Below are 18,963 nucleotides of genomic sequence, written 5' to 3' on the forward strand. Positions count from 1 at the left end.
ACATTAATCTCATCCACTAGACAGACTTTAAAAACTGTGGGTATTGCTAGGGCTTCGAAACTGTACGAATTTTTAAAACAGGTCAGAAGAAAGAGAAGAGCGATAGAGAGAGAGAAAATGATTGTAAGGAGAAAAGATATAAGAGAGAAAAAGAGAGGAATTTAAAAAGAAGAAAAAAGAAAGCAACAGAGAAAGAGAGAGAGAATGTCAAAAAGAAGGAAATAAAGATAAGTTAATGAAAAAGTTAACTAACGGCCCCTTTCGAATCTGCTGGCATCTTGCCGTCCATTTAAGCAGACGATGTAATTAATGGAAAACAAGGACCGTAAATGGTCGATCTAAAGAAGGAGAGAGTGAGAGAGCGACTCGTAGATGGAGGAACAAAGAGTGGAAAAGCAAAAAAAAAAAAAAAAAATGGTTTCACAGCGGTGTTGCCGTTTCATCATTACCCTATATTATTGGCGACAACCTTTGCCCTCCCAGGGAAACAGACGACTTAAAGAGTTTTCGTCCTTGGAATATTTTTTAGCTTGCCTTCATCAGTTCAAGGTCGGTGAATACACGACATATTTTTCTGGCAAACGGGTTGTTTGTGTACGGCATCAAAATGTTTAAAAACCTGGTCACTTCTTAAAAGCTTTCTGATAAACAAAATATTTTGTTTGTATGTCAGTTTTTCTATAAAAAGAACTGGATTAAATCCTCTTGATGTCATTAAACTCTCATTTGTTCAGTAGCTGGAAATATCTCTTGCTACACGTGATGGGAATAGGCTTGGTCAAGATGATGTCTGCGTATTCACGTGCAGTGCTGACCATTATAGAAACTAGAATTGTTAGATCTTGTTCAGCTAAGAAGATAAGAAGTAGATCTAATTACGGAAATGATTATTAAAACAAAGCCACTAACGTTAAGCCTTTTTCTTATTACAAAGCTTATATCAACTTACTCTGACTGTCTGGTAAAAAGTTTGTACACGTTATTTCTCTCACACCCAATCTCGGATGAGGCTGAAATTATGCACAATTATCTCGTTTACCTGACAACACAAGAATCAATAAAATAATGTAACCAATAAGTTAATTAAATATTGGTAATTAATTAATTATTCTGTTTGATATCTTGAACAAAGGAAAAAATTTTACTTAAAAGATGTAGTGATATAAATTGAATTAGTCCCCTTGAAGAATGACACAGGGGGACATTTTTTTTATACATTTAAAAAACTATCATCTAAACATTTACTAAAATAACCACTTTTTCCACCCCCATTTAACAACTGGTCCAGGCAAGTGATTTAATCATAGCACATTAAGAAAGCTAAGAGAAACACAGTTGTTAAAAATATTTCTATCGCACAGATGTATATGTTTAGGTCAATCATGCATATAATTACATGACTGATCCAAACTAATGAATACAATTTCACTTGATGGTGAGCTTTGACTTTTAAAAAAGTATTTTTTGGTTAAATATACAAATAAATAGATGTAGTTTAACGACATGAGCCACCATTTTTAAAACAGTGTTTGAATGGATAATTATACTCTCAAAGAAACAACCCAGACACTGCGGCATGAAAGGAGACTTCTTTATAATTCTGGGAGTACGATATCTACGTTAGAAGCTTCAAGCACAAGAGAGGCTTATTAGCAAGGAATTAGGCCAAATAGTCAAGCTACATGATACAAGGGAGGACAATCAATAGGAAATAGGGAAGGTACCATTCCTTCACAACAAAAACTGTCAAATGTTTGTTGGGAAAACCCAGGAATGGATGGATGAATAACTTAAGAAAAGATATACGTCAGTTCGAAGAATGCAGAAAGGATTTTAAAGAGAATTTTTTAAACAGAAAGCCCTTAGTTTTAAAACATGCAAGATCCCAGTGTGCATGTCAGCAAACACATCATTTCCTTTCCTTATTTAGCATCAGTTCTTGTCTCTAGTGGACATCTCCATTCAAACGATTACAAGCTAGCGATTTGGTGCATCCGGTGTACAAAATAAAGGACGTGTTAATAAACAGTTTCTTATTAAAAGGTACATGATGATTTGTGAGCTATTTTTAGATCAGCGGAACAAAATGTCCTAAGCTCTGCGTTTGTAGCACCAAAGTCTCTTTCCAATGTGAAACGTCTGTGTGACTTTCAGTTGATGATGTGCAATATAGGGTATATATGTATGTATGTGCGTGCGTGTGCGCACGCGTGTGTGTGTCTACACGTAATTAATCTTTATTACATTCTGACCCTTCATTCTTTCTTATTGTACCCTAGAATAAGCTCTTCCTAGAGTTAGTAGAAATACTGTAGACACCCCTCCCTTGTTAACCAGCCAGGGGAGCCCGGCGCCAAGCACCATTTCCGGTATTTAAAACAAAAAAAAAGCATATTCTGAGGTATCTACAGCACATTATCCTACCATTAAAAACTATCAGTTCAAAAACCAAATCTGCTATTCACTGCACTTTAATAATGGACTGGTAGAAAGGTGCAACTCACTTTAGATTTTATATCGAAAAGGGAAGTTTTATCGTCAAAATCATCTTTGGGACGGATTTAAAATAAAAAAAATCTCTGGAGTTTTTTTTTTAAACAAACTCATAACCCCTCTAGCTACGCTCATAGACTTTTATGAATGTAGTTTGCTTTACTTTTATATTGAAGAGGTGTTTTATAATTCAATCAGTTTTTTATGCTACCAGTTTGACGATGTTTAAGAAAGCTCATTATGATAAATGATACTTTAAAATTTAGTCATGTTAAGATCATGCATGATATATGAAGTAAAATATTTTTTTTATTTTTATAATAAGCCTACATACATTCAATATCGTGATTAGATGTCGTAAGCTACAGAATCATTGGTATTAATTCAACTTTTAACTAGAGCCATGACGTCTGCCTTTTTCATGCTCCTCTAACCAGCGTGCGAAGCAGGATAAGACAAATGTGATAACAATCACTTCATCCTTATCATAAGTTAGGAACGACGGGCTAGAGCTACTCCATGGCTCCATTGAACGCAGGATAGTCAGTTGACTACATTCCTATAAGAATTCATCGACTGCCTCGTTGGAGCTGGCGACTTCTGATTCCTGACTGCAGACATTATCATCAAAATGGCAAGGCAGTCTTTCTCATTGGGGGTATTTTATCATAAATATATAGTTGTATAAATGATAGGTCTAGTTTATGCTGGTACATTTAGTCTACACCTGTCAACCCATCAGTGATTGCCCTAATAGCAAACTAAATAGTGTTTCTTAAATGGAAGTGACCCATCGCCTGACACCATCATCAAGCAAACACCTTTACCATGGTGTCAGAGAGTTACGTCCCTTATTACATATGCAAACTGAAACAAAAAGGTGAAAGTATCGAGGTTAGTAGTGTTTGTGTTGGTAGTGTTTGTGTTGGTAGTGTTTGTGTTGGTAGTGTTTGTGTTGTTGGTAGTGTTTGTGTTGGTAGTGTTTGTGTTGGTAGTGTTTGTGTTGGTAGTGTTTGTAGTGTTTGTGTTGGTAGTGTTTGTGTTGGTAGTGTTTGTGTTGGTAGTGTTTGTGTTGGTAGTGTTTGTAGTGTTTGTGTTGGTAGTGTTTGTGTTGGTAGTGTTTGTGTTGGTAGTGTTTGTGTTGGTAGTGTTTGTGTTGGTAGTGTTTGTGTTGGTAGTGTTTGTGTTGGTGGTGTTTGTGTTGGTAGTGTTTGTGTTGGTAGTGTTTGTGTTGGTAGTGTTTGTGTTGGTACTGTTAGTGTTGGTGGTGTTTGTGTTGGTAGCGTTTGTAGTGTTTGTGTTGGTTATGTTTGTGTTGGTAGTGTTTGTGTTGGTGGTGTTTGTGTTGGTGGTGTTTATGTTGGTGGTGTTTGTGTTGGTAGTGTTTGTAGTGTTTGTGTTGGTTATGTTTGTGCTGGTAGTGTTTGTGTTGGTAGTGTTTGTGTTGGTAGTGTTTGTGTTAGTAGTGTTTGTGTTGGTAGTGTTTGTGTTGGTGGTGTTTGTGTTGGTAGTGTTTGTGTTGGTAGTGTTTGTGTTGGTAGTGTTTGTGTTGGTACTGTTAGTGTTGGTGGTGTTTGTGTTGGTAGCGTTTGTAGTGTTTGTGTTGGTTATGTTTGTGTTGGTAGTGTTTGTGTTGGTGGTGTTTATGTTGGTGGTGTTTGTGTTGGTAGTGTTTGTAGTGTTTGTGTTGGTTATGTTTGTGCTGGTAGTGTTTGTGTTGGTAGTGTTTGTGTTGGTAGTGTTTGTGTTAGTAGTGTTTGTGTTGGTAGTGTTTGTGTTGGTAGTGTTTGTGTTGGTAGTGTTTGTGTTGGTTATGTTTGTGCTGGTAGTGTTTGTGTTGGTTATGTTTGTGTTGGTTATGTTTGTGTTGGTAGTTTTTGTGTTGGTGGTGTTTGTTGTTGGTAGTGTTTGTGTTGGTAGTGTTTGTGTTGGTAGTGTTTGTGTTGGTAGTGTTTGTGTTGGTAGTGTTTGTGTTGGTAGTGTTTGTGTTGGTAGTGTTTGTGTTGGTAGTGTTTGTGTTGGTAGTGTTTGTGTTGGTAGTGTTTGTGTTGGTAGTGTTTGTGTTGGTAGTGTTTGTGTTGGTAGTGTTTGTAGTGTTTGTGTTGGTAGTGTTTGTGTTGGTAGTGTTTCTGTTGGTAGTGTTTGTGTTGGTGGTGTTTGTGTTGGTAGTGTTTGTGTTGGTAGTGTTTGTGTTGGTAGTGTTTGTGTTGGTACTGTTAGTGTTGGTGGTGTTTGTGTTGGTAGTGTTTGTAGTGTTTGTGTTGGTTATGTTTGTGTTGGTAGTGTTTGTAGTGTTTGTGTTGGTTATGTTTGTGTTGGTAGTGTTTGTAGTGTTTGTGTTGGTTATGTTTGTGTTGGTGGTGTTTGTGTTGGTAGTGTTTGTAGTGTTTGTGTTGGGTATGTTTGTGTTGGTGGTGTTTATGTTGGTGGTGTTTGTGTTGGTAGTGTTTGTAGTGTTTGTGTTGGTTATGTTTGTGTTGGTAGTGTTTGTGTTGGTGGTGTTTGTGTTGGTAGTGTTTGTGTTGGTAGTGTTTGTGTTGGTAGTGTTTGTAGTGTTTGTGTTGGGTATGTTTGTGTTGGTGGTGTTTATGTTGGTGGTGTTTGTGTTGGTAGTGTTTGTAGTGTTTGTGTTGGTTATGTTTGTGTTGGTAGTGTTTGTGTTGGTAGTGTTTGTGTTGGTAGTGTTTGTGTTGGTTATGTTTGTGCTGGTAGTGTTTGTGTTGGTTATGTTTGTGTTGGTAGTTTTTGTGTTGGTGGTGTTTGTGTTGGTAGTGTTTGTGTTGGTTATGTTTGTGTTGGTAGTGTTTGTAGTGTTTGTGTTGGTTATGTTTGTGTTGGTAGTGTTGGTAGTGTTTGTGTTGGTTATGTTTGTGTTGGTGGTGTTTGTGTTGGTAGTGTTTGTGTTGGTAGTGTTTATGTTGGTAGTGTTTGTGTTGGTGGTGTTTGTGTTGGTGGTGTTTGTGTTGGTGGTGTTTATGTTGGTGGTGTTTGTGTTGGTGGTGTTTGTGTTGGTAGTGTTTGTGTTGGTAGTGTTTGTGTTGGTAGTGTTTGTTTGTGCTTTTTTATTCACATTGAAATCTCTATTGAGTCCACGTTACGGCAACCAAAACAACAACAAAGGCTGCACTTTCTGACTTTGACCTTGGACACGGCCGCTTAATTCGAACAAGTGTGTCACACATACACCGCAAAACTAGCACGCGCGCTCACTACGCGACGACGAGGACAACAACATCCCAGCCTGTAGACGAATACCTAGCTCCAGATTCTACTGCCCACGCAGACTCAATGCTTGTGTAAGGTGTGCCCTGTAATCCCCCACCCCTTAACAAAAAAAAAAAACACTTTCTATTTGTGTTTTTAATGACATGTATTATTATTTGTTATTTGAACTTATCCTTAAAGCTTGGCGTCTAAATGTCGTCCCACAGCAAAGAGAAGTAAGACCTGAGGAGGGGATTCAATAAGGAAATGATACAATGAAGGTCAAGGTCTCGCTTCATCGTCTCAATTCTCTCCACACCTCTCTCCCCTTTTCTAGTTTTCTATCGGTCTCTGTATCCATTTCGGGGACACGACAATTCGTTCACTGACATTTCGTTCACCGACAAATCGTTCACGACTTTTCGTTCACGCGACTATTCGTTCACCAGACATTTCGTTCACCAGACTATTCGTTCACGCGACTATTCGCTCACGGACTATTCGCTCACAGACAACTTGTTCACCGACAACTTGTTCACCGACAGTTGGTTCACGACAAATCGTTCACGCGACAAATCGTTCACGCGACTATTCGTTCACGGCACGGACAAATTGTTCACAGACAAATCGTTCACTGGATAGTAACATATTGTTTATATTATATATTCTCGTCGCGTGTTTAATTTATTTACATTAAAACTTTACTATTATTTCCAAATGCAAAAAATTTCTAGAGATCAGGTCAAATCCGAGTTTATTTAATTTCGTTGTTGTTGTTGTTAATATTTTGTTGATGATGACAGAATGTGGTAAAAAATATACTTAAAATAAAAAAAATATAAAAAAAAGAGATCTTACAAGCTAGCTGAAAATGTAAACGGGCCCTCACTTGACTATAGGTAACATTTTTACTTTCACCTTTAATACCCCTTCTTTTTTTCATCTTCCGGGAATCTACCCATTCATCTGGATACTCTAGTTAACACCTAGTTAAGTGCTAGACAGACTGGCTCCTCTGGAAGTCATAAAACTTTATTGGACATTGCCTATACACATGTCCAATCTGTTAACATTGAAAATATCTACTAGACACTAGTATAGTACATTCCATCAAGTTTAAAAGAAGTTTTATTTTATTTTTTATTTTAGTTAACTTGTTTCTATATGTGACCACCCATTGGTAGACTAATTTGATTGCTTTGACTTCAATAACAAATTTATTGAAACATTTTTATTTTGTTGTTTTGCAATAAATTATAATTTTTTGATAGGGAACCAAAATATTTCCTAGTGTTCTATAGGTAATTAGTTTTTTTTTTCTTAGATGTCTTAATTGATAAGTATTAACCTTAGATCTGTACCTAGTATGTGACGTTCAGAGTTGAACAGTGAAACCATATATTGTACCAAATCTAGTACCATTGTTAAAAATCTAAATTATCTCTCGTAAAAACACTGAAAGGATTGTGGAAAAAATACTAGTGTGTCTGAGCTAGCCAGGAAAACCAGTGACTTGGCAGAATGCATGACGCGTAGGACGTAATCATCTTCTTTTTTGAAGAAACGTCTGTATTATATAAGATAAGATTTGTTTTTGTTAATAAGATATCAATAAAATGGGTATGTTAATTAAACATCTGGACCGCTATTAAGAAGATAAGCAAATATGGGTAGGTCGAACAAGACCACATAATGGACATGAGTGTAAAAGAAGGCCTACATGTTGAAAGTAAAAATGTTACCTATAGTAAAGTGAGGGCCCATTTAAATGTTTCAGCTTGCTTGTAAGATCTCTTTTTTCTTTTAAGTATAATTTTTTATTACATACTGTCCTCGTTAACAAAATATTAACAACAAACAAACAAAAATTTACAAAGAATTTCGGATCAGGCCCGATCTCTAGCAATTTTTTGTTTTTGGAAATATTCAGTGAACGATTTGTCTGTGAACAATTTGTCTGTGAACGAATTGTTCGTGAACGATTAGTCGCGTGAACGATTTGTCGTGAACCAACTGTCGGTGAACAAGTTGTCGGTGAACAAGTTGTCTGTGAGCGAATAGTCCGTGAGCGATATGTCGCGTGAACGAATTGTCTGGTGAACGAAATGTCTGGTGAACGAATAGTCGCGTGAACGAAAAGTCGTGAACGATTTGTCGGTGAACAAAATGTCAGTGAACGAATTGTCGTGGAACCATCCATTTCTGTCTCTTTATCCATTTCTGTCTCTTTATCCATGTCTGTCTCTTTATCCATGTCTGTCTCTTTATCCATTTCTGTCTCTTTATCCATTTCTGTCTCTTTATCCATGTCTGTCTCTTTATCCATTTTTGTCTCTTTATCCATTTCTGTCTCTTTATCCATTTCCTCACGCACTTTCTCCCTCTCTCTCTCCCTCTCCATCGCCACCCCCCCCCCCAAAGTTTGTAATACTCTTGTAATACCCCACTTCACACCCTCAATTTGTTGTGAAATAAAAGGAAAACAATGCTATACGTCTCTAAGAACTTCATTCAATCTAACCACCTTCAATCTACCCACCTTCAATCTACCCACCTTCTACCCACCTTCAATCTACCCACCTTCAATCTACCCACCTTCAATCTACCCACCTTCAATCTACATTATAGATTTCTCTCTCTTAAAATCTCATGGGATTAGGAAAACAATAAAATATGCTTCAGGTAAGGCTGATTGCAACCCTTACGCTCTAGCCAGCTCTTTTTAAGTTGTATTTTTGTTTTTACTTGTATTGTTTTGCATCCATGAGCATTTCCTATAGCCACCTACTAGGTTGTTGTTGTTGTTGTTTTGTTTTTTTTTGCTTTTATATTTTGCCAGGTTCTGTTACTGTGACCTTGTCACCCGAACCTCTTTTTCCATTCCTACATGGATGGAAGATGGATGTGAAATGTTGATGTCATTAAGTTAGAAGTCACAATCCAAAAACTCAAGTAAAAAAAATGAATCAATTATTTCCAGTTCGAATTTCGGACATGAAACGTCGCCACTGTTGGACCTTAAAATTTTAATGAAAACTCTGAAAGAATTAGTCTGTTAAAAATAGACAAAAAAAAAGTCAAAAATAAGAATATATATATATATATATATATATATATATATATATATATATATATATATATATATATATATATATATATATATATATATTCATATCTTATATAAAACAGACGTTACTTGAAAAAAGAAGATGATTACGTCCTACGCGTCAAGCATATTAACCAATGACCTAAATTCTGTCTTTTTAACGTTCTATTTATAGATCTGCATATATATATATATATATATATATATATATATATATATATATATATATATATATATATATATATATATATATATATATATATATATATATATGTATAGATAGATAGATAGATAGATAGATAGATAGATAGATAGATAGATAGATAGATAGAAATATAAATGCAACACTTTAAATAGAACATTAAAAAGACAGAATTTATTCGGTTACATTGTAGTAGGTCAGAAGGTTGAGTGTAGGCCGGCACTAGCGTCTAAAGTACACCATAACATAATCCAGTTATTTCTGGTCAGAGGTAAAGGAATAAAGCGAAAAAAAAACAACAAACTAGTTCAGAATGAGGAAACCATTAAGTTATTGATTCAACGGATTTTACGCTGAATTACCTTAAAAGAAAATGTTACTTTGTTTCCCCCCTCCCCCGCTAAAATCCAGTTTCACACCAGCACCCCCCCCCACACACACACACACACACACGAACACACAAAATGTCTTATCCCAAGATTTCCCTTTTTTCCCTCTCCTCTAATGTACTTTCTGAGCTGGTCTGGTCTGTCGTGTTCAAGTGTTACAAGAGATTGTTAGCCGCTTCAATCGAAAAGATCTCTCCCAGTGTAGATCTAGTCTGTGCGAATTATTTAAAAAAGAAAATATTCACTTATTCCTATCTTCAGACTTATTCAAATATTTTCAATTTCATAAGTAAAAAAAAATATTGCTATTACCATGTTTTACAGATGTAGGTGGGAGGTTTCCTTGTGGCTTCTAAAGATTATTATTAGTATTAAATCTACATTTGAAAAAGAATATTGGCAAAGGGAGACAAGAAGCCAACAAACTAAATGATGACCGAACTGGCCATTGAACTGTCTTTGGGGGGGGGGGGGGGCCTAAGGGGAAATAATCCCGACAAATGATGGCAGATGTTACAATATCATTTAGCCTTCAGAAACGTTTCAGATTAGTAAGGAAATTGATATCTCTCTTTTAAGATGAAACATTTGATACTAGTACACATATAACAGCTGATTGTACGCATGTTTCCTTACCACTATTGTTCGCTACATTTAAAATTGTAAATACGTTTGTTTTTTAAATGCAAGTGGAGTACATTTCAAACTTATAGAAAGGCTAATAGTACTAGGTAAATTCTAGAAAGTAATGCTTTTTTTTTTTTTCGAAGATTATAACATTTTTCTCTTCTAGTTCATTTTCTTTTCACTGATTGAATCAACTCGTCTGCTGAGACCACGTGAACATTGTTGAGGGAAAGGTGGAGGGGGTGGGGGATTACGGTTATTGAGAAGGGGGGGGAGCGATCCCTACAGGAAATGGTCGTCTGAAAGCTTGCAATGTACGGCACTATGAAAAAAAACAAACAACGCATTAAATGCTAGTGAACCTTAGCGGATGGTGGTGTCAAGTTAAGAAATAAAGTTAATCTAATAGAAGTCGGTTGCGTTGTATCGTTGGCATCAATCTATAATCAAAAGATGAGGTCTAGTTTACTCATATCAGGGACGGCCAACGTTTGTCGGTCGGCAGGGGGGGGGGGGGGGACTAGATACATTTTCGACTTTTGTGTCACGAGCAACATTGGGTGGAACATTTCTGAGACCTCATTGTGTATTGTTGTGAGACGCCGGAAAACGTCACGACACAGGCCAGATATAGCTCTCGGGCAGTAGATTGTGCATCACTCATAAGATAGTACAGAAGAGAAAGGGGAGATCACTGTGAACATTTCTAAGCCTACTGAAACAGTCACAAGACTTCAACATAGATCTAAATCTATTTACACATTTCCTTTATTGCATCCGACCAGCCTGATTCCCAATGGTACCGTTTAACTTTTGGCCGAGTTGTAGAATTGGAGGGTCTATGGTTCGTGCCCGCTTTAATCGAAATGACTGTTTATTATTTCTCATCTTATAAATTACAGATATGTAATGCGTTCGACGCATTGGACGGCAAGCTGTCTCCACAAAGATCTGTCACTGGCAATTTCCAAAGTCTGGCTTTAGACAAAGATAATAAAATAATTTGAAAAAAAAAATGATTTAATTCGGTTATCGAACCCGAGCAACCGTCAGCGGCTTGATTGCCTTATAGTTGTATGTCCGCCTTTTCTGACTCGGCCAGCGGGGAAGACATACATCTGTGACTATTTATGCTTATTATATAGACACCTAGATCTAACACTAGACCTAAAGTTCAGATTTAGAACTCTAATGATCTAGTCTAGATATGCTTCTAGATCTAGAATGTAGATGTAATAGATATTCGATTTACCTAAAAAATTACATTTATAAACCAACAATTTAAAAAAAAAAATAAGAAGTTCATTTTGCAAGTTAAGAGCTATTATTTTATTGTATTATTATTTTTTTTTTTTTATCTCTTGGCTGGTCGTGAGAATGTTACTAGGTCACGAGGATTTTCCGATCCCTGGGGGACATTGCTACACCTGACGTAATTCTGCTCGTGTGCCAGAAAAGGCAGTGAGATAACCTGGTTCATGGCACCTGTGTGGCTCAAATGGCTGACAAAGAACACTATCAGTATGCCAAGGTCACTATTCACGTACGTCAGTGATGCCAAAACTATGGCCTGCGAAAGTTTTCCGGCCCCTGTTGCTGTGCTATTCAGCCCTCCCCCTTTCCATACTTTTGTAACAGAGCATAATGAAGCCACTGAAATATTCCTTGTGTGTGTGTGCGCGCGCGCGAGTGTGTGTGTGCAGAATCGCTGCCCTGGATGTAGATGTTGGATACCATTGGCTTAAATGAACTGTCAATATCACATTTTTACAAAGCCTGTTTAAATCGACTGTCTGTCTGTCTGTCTGTCTGTAAAAAGATTGAACACGTTATTTCTCCGACACCCATTCTCGGATCAAGTTGAAACTTCGCACAATTGTTTAATTGCAAAGACAAGACATGAATCAATAAAAAAATTCTAACACTATATATCTATTAATTACTGGGTTGTTGTTGTTTTTTTTATACTGACATGGGAAAATAATTTAATTCAGTATTCAGAGATATAACTAAATATTAAGTGTGTTTTTTTCCCACACCCATTCTCGGATCAAGTTGAAGTTTCAAACAATTATTTATTTATAACAAAACATGAATCAATTAAAACAAAAAAAAATTAGTCAATTAATCTTTGGTAATTTTTTTTTATATTCAAGAAGGGCAATAACGTCTCCAATATTAAAAATATATAGTTGTAATTGTGTAGTTAGATAAGCTTATGTTGTTGTTTTTCTCTATTTTTCTTGTTACTGAAGCTTGCACACTGTAACAACCTGGAAACCAATCCATAAATAACAATCTTTTTGGTGTCTCCTGTGTACGTATTACGAAAGCGTTGACAAGCAAAGTATTTTAATAAAGCACTTTTTTTTTCCTTCACTTTTTGACACTGTAGAATCAAATAACTCAGCTCATTAGCTTCTAGCACAACTTTTATTTTTATAATTAAAATGGCAACAGAGATCTTTCAAATTAACGCCCTTGACATTCTATATTTCAGTATTTAGTTCAAAAACTCTAACGATCTTACCTAAGTTTAGATCAAATCATTAAAAAGCCAACTAGATTAAACAACACATTAGATCTCTTCTTAACCAACAGACCTGGATTAGTAGTTGATTATGAAATTATCCCTGGTCTATCAGACCATGAGATCATAAAAATACACAGTCAGATAAAAGCAGTAGCCAATACAAAACCCAAAAGAAAAATCTTACTCTGGAATAAATGTAACCTAACACAACTACACCAAGCTGCACTAAACTTTCAACAAACATCCTTATTAGAAAAAGATATTAACCAACCAGTCGATGACCTCTGGAATTTCATTAAAAACCATCTTAAAAGCATTATAGAAAATCATATACCAACTAAATACACATGAAACAAAATAAATAAATGCTGGTTTAATAATAGACTAAAGAAGCTTTGTAAACAGAAGGAAAACCTCTATAGAAAATTTAAAGAAACTAATGCAGAAAGAGTTTACAAAAAGTATATAAAAATTAAACACTTAACCCAAAAAGTAAGCAGACAGCTGCAGAGTGAATACATAAACAATGTAATATCTAAAGATAACAACAAAAACCTATGGTCATACATTAAGTCTAAGAAAATGGAAACAACAGGCGTAGCGCCATTAAAAGATGAACATAACATAATACATAATGATAATGAAACTAAAGCAAACATTCTAAACAAATACTTTGCATCAGCATTCTCAGCCCCAGGAGACAAAGACATATTACTGAATTTGAACCAAGTAGACAACATAGAAGATATAGTAGTACAAGAAAATGGAATTCAAAAACTATTAGCCAACACCAAACCAAATAAAGCTTCTGGACCTGATGGTATCCCAGCTAGATTACTCAAAGAACTAAGTAATGAGCTAGCCCCAGTGTTCAAAATACTCTTTCAGGCTTCACTTAACCAGGGCAGAGTACCAAAGGACTGGAAAGAAGCTAATGTCACCCCCCTATTTAAAAAAGGAGAAAAATCTGACCCAGGGAACTACAGACCAGTATCACTTACCAGCATCACATGTAAAATCCTAGAACACATAATATGTAGCAACATCATAAACCACTTAGACAAACATAATGTCCTCACACCATACCAACATGGCTTTAGGAAATATAGATCATGTGAAACACAACTAATAGGACTAATTGATGATTTTTCAAAAGGTTTAGATAATAGTGAACAAATAGATGCTATCTTACTAGATTTTTCTAAGGCTTTTGACAAAGTTCACCACCATAGTTTGCTTAAAAAATTAAAATATTTCGGCATTAATGGTCCACTGCATCAGTGGATTAAAGACTTTCTGATAGGGAGAGAACAAACTGTAATAATAAATGGCTCTAAATCAACACCGATAACAGTAAACTCAGGAGTACCTCAAGGTACAGTCTTGGGTCCACTACTATTTTTAATTTACATAAATGATTTACCAAACTGCATTAGTTCAGGAACAAAAGTCAGATTATTTGCAGACGATTGCATAATATATAGAACAATAAAAACAACACAAGACACAGATATTTTACAAAGAGAATTAGATGAATTACAGAAATGGGAATCAAATTGGAGCATGTCTTTCCACCCAGAAAAATGTCAGTTGTTAAGAGTAACAAAAAAACTAAAACAAATTAATTCCACTTATCTTATTCATGGCAAACCAGTATCACAGACTAAAAACGCAAAATACCTAGGTGTTATAATAAATGAAAAACTATCATGGAATCCACATATTGATGAAACTACAAAAAAATCAAACAAAGCATTAGGATTTATTAAAAGAAATTTCTATAAATCAAATAAGAACATAAAACTAAAATGTTACTTAACCTTGGTTAGGCCAATAATAGAATATGCATCCTCCGTTTGGGACCCCTCAACTCAAGAAAACATTAAGAAACTGGAACAGACACAAAATAGAGCAGTGAGATTCATAACAAACGAATATTCACATTTGACTAGAGTAACACCTTTAGTAAAATCACTAAATTTAGAAAGCCTTCAGGACAGAAGGCTCAAAAGTAAAGTAGCAATCATACATAAAACACTGAACCATAATCTTCAAATACAAAAACAAAATTTAATAAAATACTCTGAAAGACACAAAGATAAAGGCACATTCCTCGTCCCATATGCTAGGACAAATTTGTACAAATACTCCTTCTTCCCTAGTGCTATTAGAGCATGGAATGGGTTGCCTGAGCTAGCCAGGAAAAACAGTGACTTGGCAGAATTTAAGTCATTGGTTAATATGCATGACTAAATGCATGACGCGTAGGACGTAATCATCTTCTTTTTTGAAGTAACGTCTGTATTATATAAGATAAGATAAGATCGTCAATTTGTTTTTTTCTAACGTTTTTCTTTAGATTCCATTGTATTGCCGCCATATTTATTCCAATCAATCTCTCTCTCTCTCTTTCTTTCTATCTCTCTCTCTCTCTCTCTTTCTTTCTCTCTCTCTTTCTCTCTCTCTTACCGAATATTATTGCTAAAAGAATGTAAGCGGAATCTTACAAATCAAAGTTTAAACGAAGAGCAGATTACTCTGATAAACTTTTGGTGTGAAAATCCCATAAAAAAAAATATTGAAAGCGCTAACTTTGCATTTAAATAATATTTTTTTAAATATTTATCAGACGATCTAACATTCGCTGTTATTGAAAGAGTCAGTATTAGAAGCTATTAAAGTTATTTTAGTATAATTGAATAATATCGTCAATGCATTGGTTAGAAGAAAAATATTGAAGCTCTACTTCTAGTGTCGAGATACAATATAATGTAGTTCTGTAGTCGGTAACAACTTAACCAGAGACTTTATTTCAAGGTCAGGCTGAGATGTGGTGAGGTATGTATCTCGCCCTTTCATGTTCCTTAGACCAGTGGTTCACAAACTTTTTCCTTAACGGAACATTTCACACATTCTGAGTATTTATCGGAACACTTAGCTTATTTTTTAAAGATGATAATTCACATAGTGGTCTACTAGTTAGTAATTCCATTAGTTCGTGGAACACCTGGCCAGGCCTCGCGGAACACAAGGGTTCCGGAGAACACAGTTTTGGAAACACTGCCCATCGCTTTCCTCCCCGCCGACATCCCCCCTTCACCTGCAGCCACGTGAGTGCATGGTGCAAAGGTGCATTTCTTCCCAGGTCATTCCCCAGCGGATGACTTCTAGCCCAGGACAAACGTGTCCCGGATGTGGTTGGCCTCATCTGACCGGACAAGCGGGGCGTGCACATGGAACGGGAGGCGGCCATGCTACTTTGACAACACACTCGACTGCAGAGTAGTTGTAAAAAAATAAGTGTCTTTTTTTAAAAAAGAAGAGGAACAACAGGAACAATACAATGTGGTACGGGGGTGGTGGTGGTGGTGGGGGGGGGGGGGCGCTCATGTTCACGTGCAATACGTTTCATTTTAAGAAATGGTTGAAGTGGTGGTGGTGGTGGGGGGGGGGGGAAACAACATATCAATAGAAGCAAGCTGGTCAACTGAATCGAGCAGGTGCATGCGGTCAATTGCCTGGGGGTTTCATTGTAGTCACCGTGGACTGGTGAGGACACTCTGATGAATACCATGTTAATTACTGGTCAGTTTTGATATGAGGATTTAGAGCTCTTTAGGCATGCGTTCTCCTCTCTCTGTCTCTCTCTCTCCTCTCAATAAATTGAAATCTAGAATTAAGAATGCATTATGTACTGTGCACTAGTACGTTCTGGGGTGCTCTTCTTCATTGCAAGAGAATGTTGGTTTAGGCGTTGACCTGACCGCCGTTTCTGGAAAAGAGGTCACAGTATCGATTCGTGACACTAGATATAGACCAAATGTGTTTCACTATAATACATTCCATCTCAGAGGCGTAGCTAGAGTGGGGAGGGGGGAGAATTTGAAAGTCCCCCTGGGCCCCCACTTGAGGGAGGCCCCCAAAGGAGTGTTTTTAAATTAAATATTACGCAAAATGCAGGGCCCCCCATAGAGACAAGCCCCCGGGACCCCATAATGATGGTAACTCCTAACGTCGCCTCTGTTCCATCTATTGTACGTCATTTCCTGCTTCTCTTTCACTAGAACACGCGCCCACGGGGGCCCGACCACAAGCGTTAATAAGTAAAAACTGACCGCTGCGTTCCGACTGGGGAAACGCTTTAAATGTCCACTCCATACCACTTCCTCGTATATCTCCTGGAGAACTTTTCAAGTTCATAAAGCAGGCTGTCACTCCTCCCACGTGCATGAAGAGGGAAGGGGAAGTGTCTCGGCGCCTTCGACATGGAGGTCACGAGTGTCTGCAGCTATTACCTGATCTTGAACTTTGACCTTGAACACGCAACCACGACAAAGCCGCCCACCGGAAGGGTCAAAGATCAAACAAAGAATGACAATCATAAAGAGACTTAAAACTTTAGTAGTTTTCTCTTTCTTTCTATCTATCCCCCTTTCTCTCTTTCTTTCTCCCCCTCTCTCGTTCTTTCTCTCTCTTTCCCTATCTCTTTTTATCTCTCTCATATACACACAGGCACCATTTATTTATCTCTCTTTCCCTATCTCTTTTTATCTCTCTCATATACACACAGGCACCATTTATTTATCGTCATGACATAAGCATGTGTATGACACAAGCATAAGCCCGGCTAGCTCAGTCGGTAGAGCATGAGACTCTTAATCTCAGGGTCGTGGGTTCGAGCCCCACGTTGGGCGCTTTTTTTTTTATAACACCATACCTTTTATAAAATGATTCAGGTGTGGAGTGTGCGGACCGAAAGATGATGAATTGGAAGTTACAGTTTATCAGAAATAAAATTAAATACTTAAAAAAAAAAAAGCTTATATTAAGCATAGCTGTATCAATTAGTTTTAATCAAATTTGTAATATATCTAGATTTATTCTAGACCAACAACAGAAAATATTTTTAAGCCTCCTCAAGCCGACATTGTGACCTAGCGAAGTTCTTATGATCATATAGGAGATTGTATAGTTATGTACTGTTTCTATAGTCTCTTTGTATTTCATGTTTGTGTTCACTAAAATTGTAAGAGACTTGTAAAGGGGACTAGTTCAGTTTATACTACTACTTCAGTCAAGTAAAATGTCTTTCCCTTGTTAGAGATACCAAACAAAATAATTAATTACCAATAGCTACCAATAGCTTCTTGTGTTGTCAGGTTAAAGAAATAAATACGTTTTCGAATTTTCAGCTTGATCCTAGACTGGATATCGGAGAAATAACGTTTTAACAGACAGACAGAATTGATATAAGCTTTGTAAGAAGGTTCACATTTGACAGTTGTTTACTAATCAATAGCTTTAGGCAATTAGTATAAACCAAAGACTGATTATATTTCGAACAATTGTTAAGGCTAAAATGGTGGGGGGTGAAGGTGACGCCAATGCAGCTGTGCCCCACTGTGATAAGCTAGCTGATCCAATTCATACATTTCTAAAGTTGTATAATTCAGATTCATAGACCTACGTCTTCTCTAAGAGAAATTATTTTAAAATTATCTCTAAGAGATAAAATACAGAAATATGCCATGGCTATCTTATGTACAAATATTTCCATTATTAACATTCATTTCTTGTTTCATGCATTTCATGGAAGGAAGGGGAGGGGGGATCTAGTAAAAGGAGGGGAGGGGTGGTTGGACAACAAAAAGGGGGGGGGGGACTAAGTTAAGGAACTTCTTGTACATCTTCAGACGAGTTTCATTAAATGTAAACTACAGATTTTTAGTATTCTGCACTCTCGTCCAGACGGTCGAGGCACCTGGTCAAAGAAGCAGGGCATCTTTTCAAGGTAGCAGGGCATCTTTTCAAGGTAGCGGGGCATCTTTTCAAGGTAGCGGGGCATTTAATTAATGTAGCTTGGCATTGAGTCAAGCAAGCGGGTGTTTAGTCAAGATTGCGGGGCATTTAGCTAATGTAGCAAGGCGTTTAGTCAAGGTAGCAGGGCACTCGGTCTTGTTTTCATAAATTACGAAACTTAAAATTATATTGTCAGATGCAGTGATGCTGGACTCTAAGGAAAGAAAAGCTATTCTGCGGATGCCTCCAATGGCCTCCATGATAATTAGATCTTTTAAGATAAATTTAAATATGATCCCGATAAAAAAAAAGTGTCGCTACTCCCGGTTCTTCCCAGTTGTTGTGTCCAGTTGTGTCCTGTGCTTAGGTGTTAAATTGAAAACATGTTTATCATTACATAGCAACTCTCTACTTTGTGATTCTCCCTAGTTTAATATCTCACTTATCGCTCTAAATTGGTGCCCTATTTACCGATGGTGCCCTAAACTCGTGCTAAATGTGCGAATGGATTGATTGAACACTGATTATAGCGTGCACATGAAGTGGATAAATCATGAATAACAAACGTTTTTTTTTATTACCTATTATTGGCATTCTCATTAATCCATTT

General features: G+C 36.7%; 1 non-coding gene across 1 annotated transcript; it reads left to right on the forward strand.

Moving 5' to 3' along the window:
* The first annotated feature begins 17,175 nt into the window (after nt 1–17,175).
* Nucleotides 17,176–17,248, forward strand: Trnak-cuu (transfer RNA lysine (anticodon CUU)). The gene has a single exon. It is a non-coding gene; the product is annotated as a tRNA-Lys (tRNA).
* The last annotated feature ends 1,715 nt before the right edge of the window (nt 17,249–18,963 follow it).

This window comes from Biomphalaria glabrata, chromosome 13, assembly GCF_947242115.1.
Source record: "Biomphalaria glabrata chromosome 13, xgBioGlab47.1, whole genome shotgun sequence".
Lineage (NCBI taxonomy): Eukaryota > Metazoa > Mollusca > Gastropoda > Planorbidae > Biomphalaria > Biomphalaria glabrata.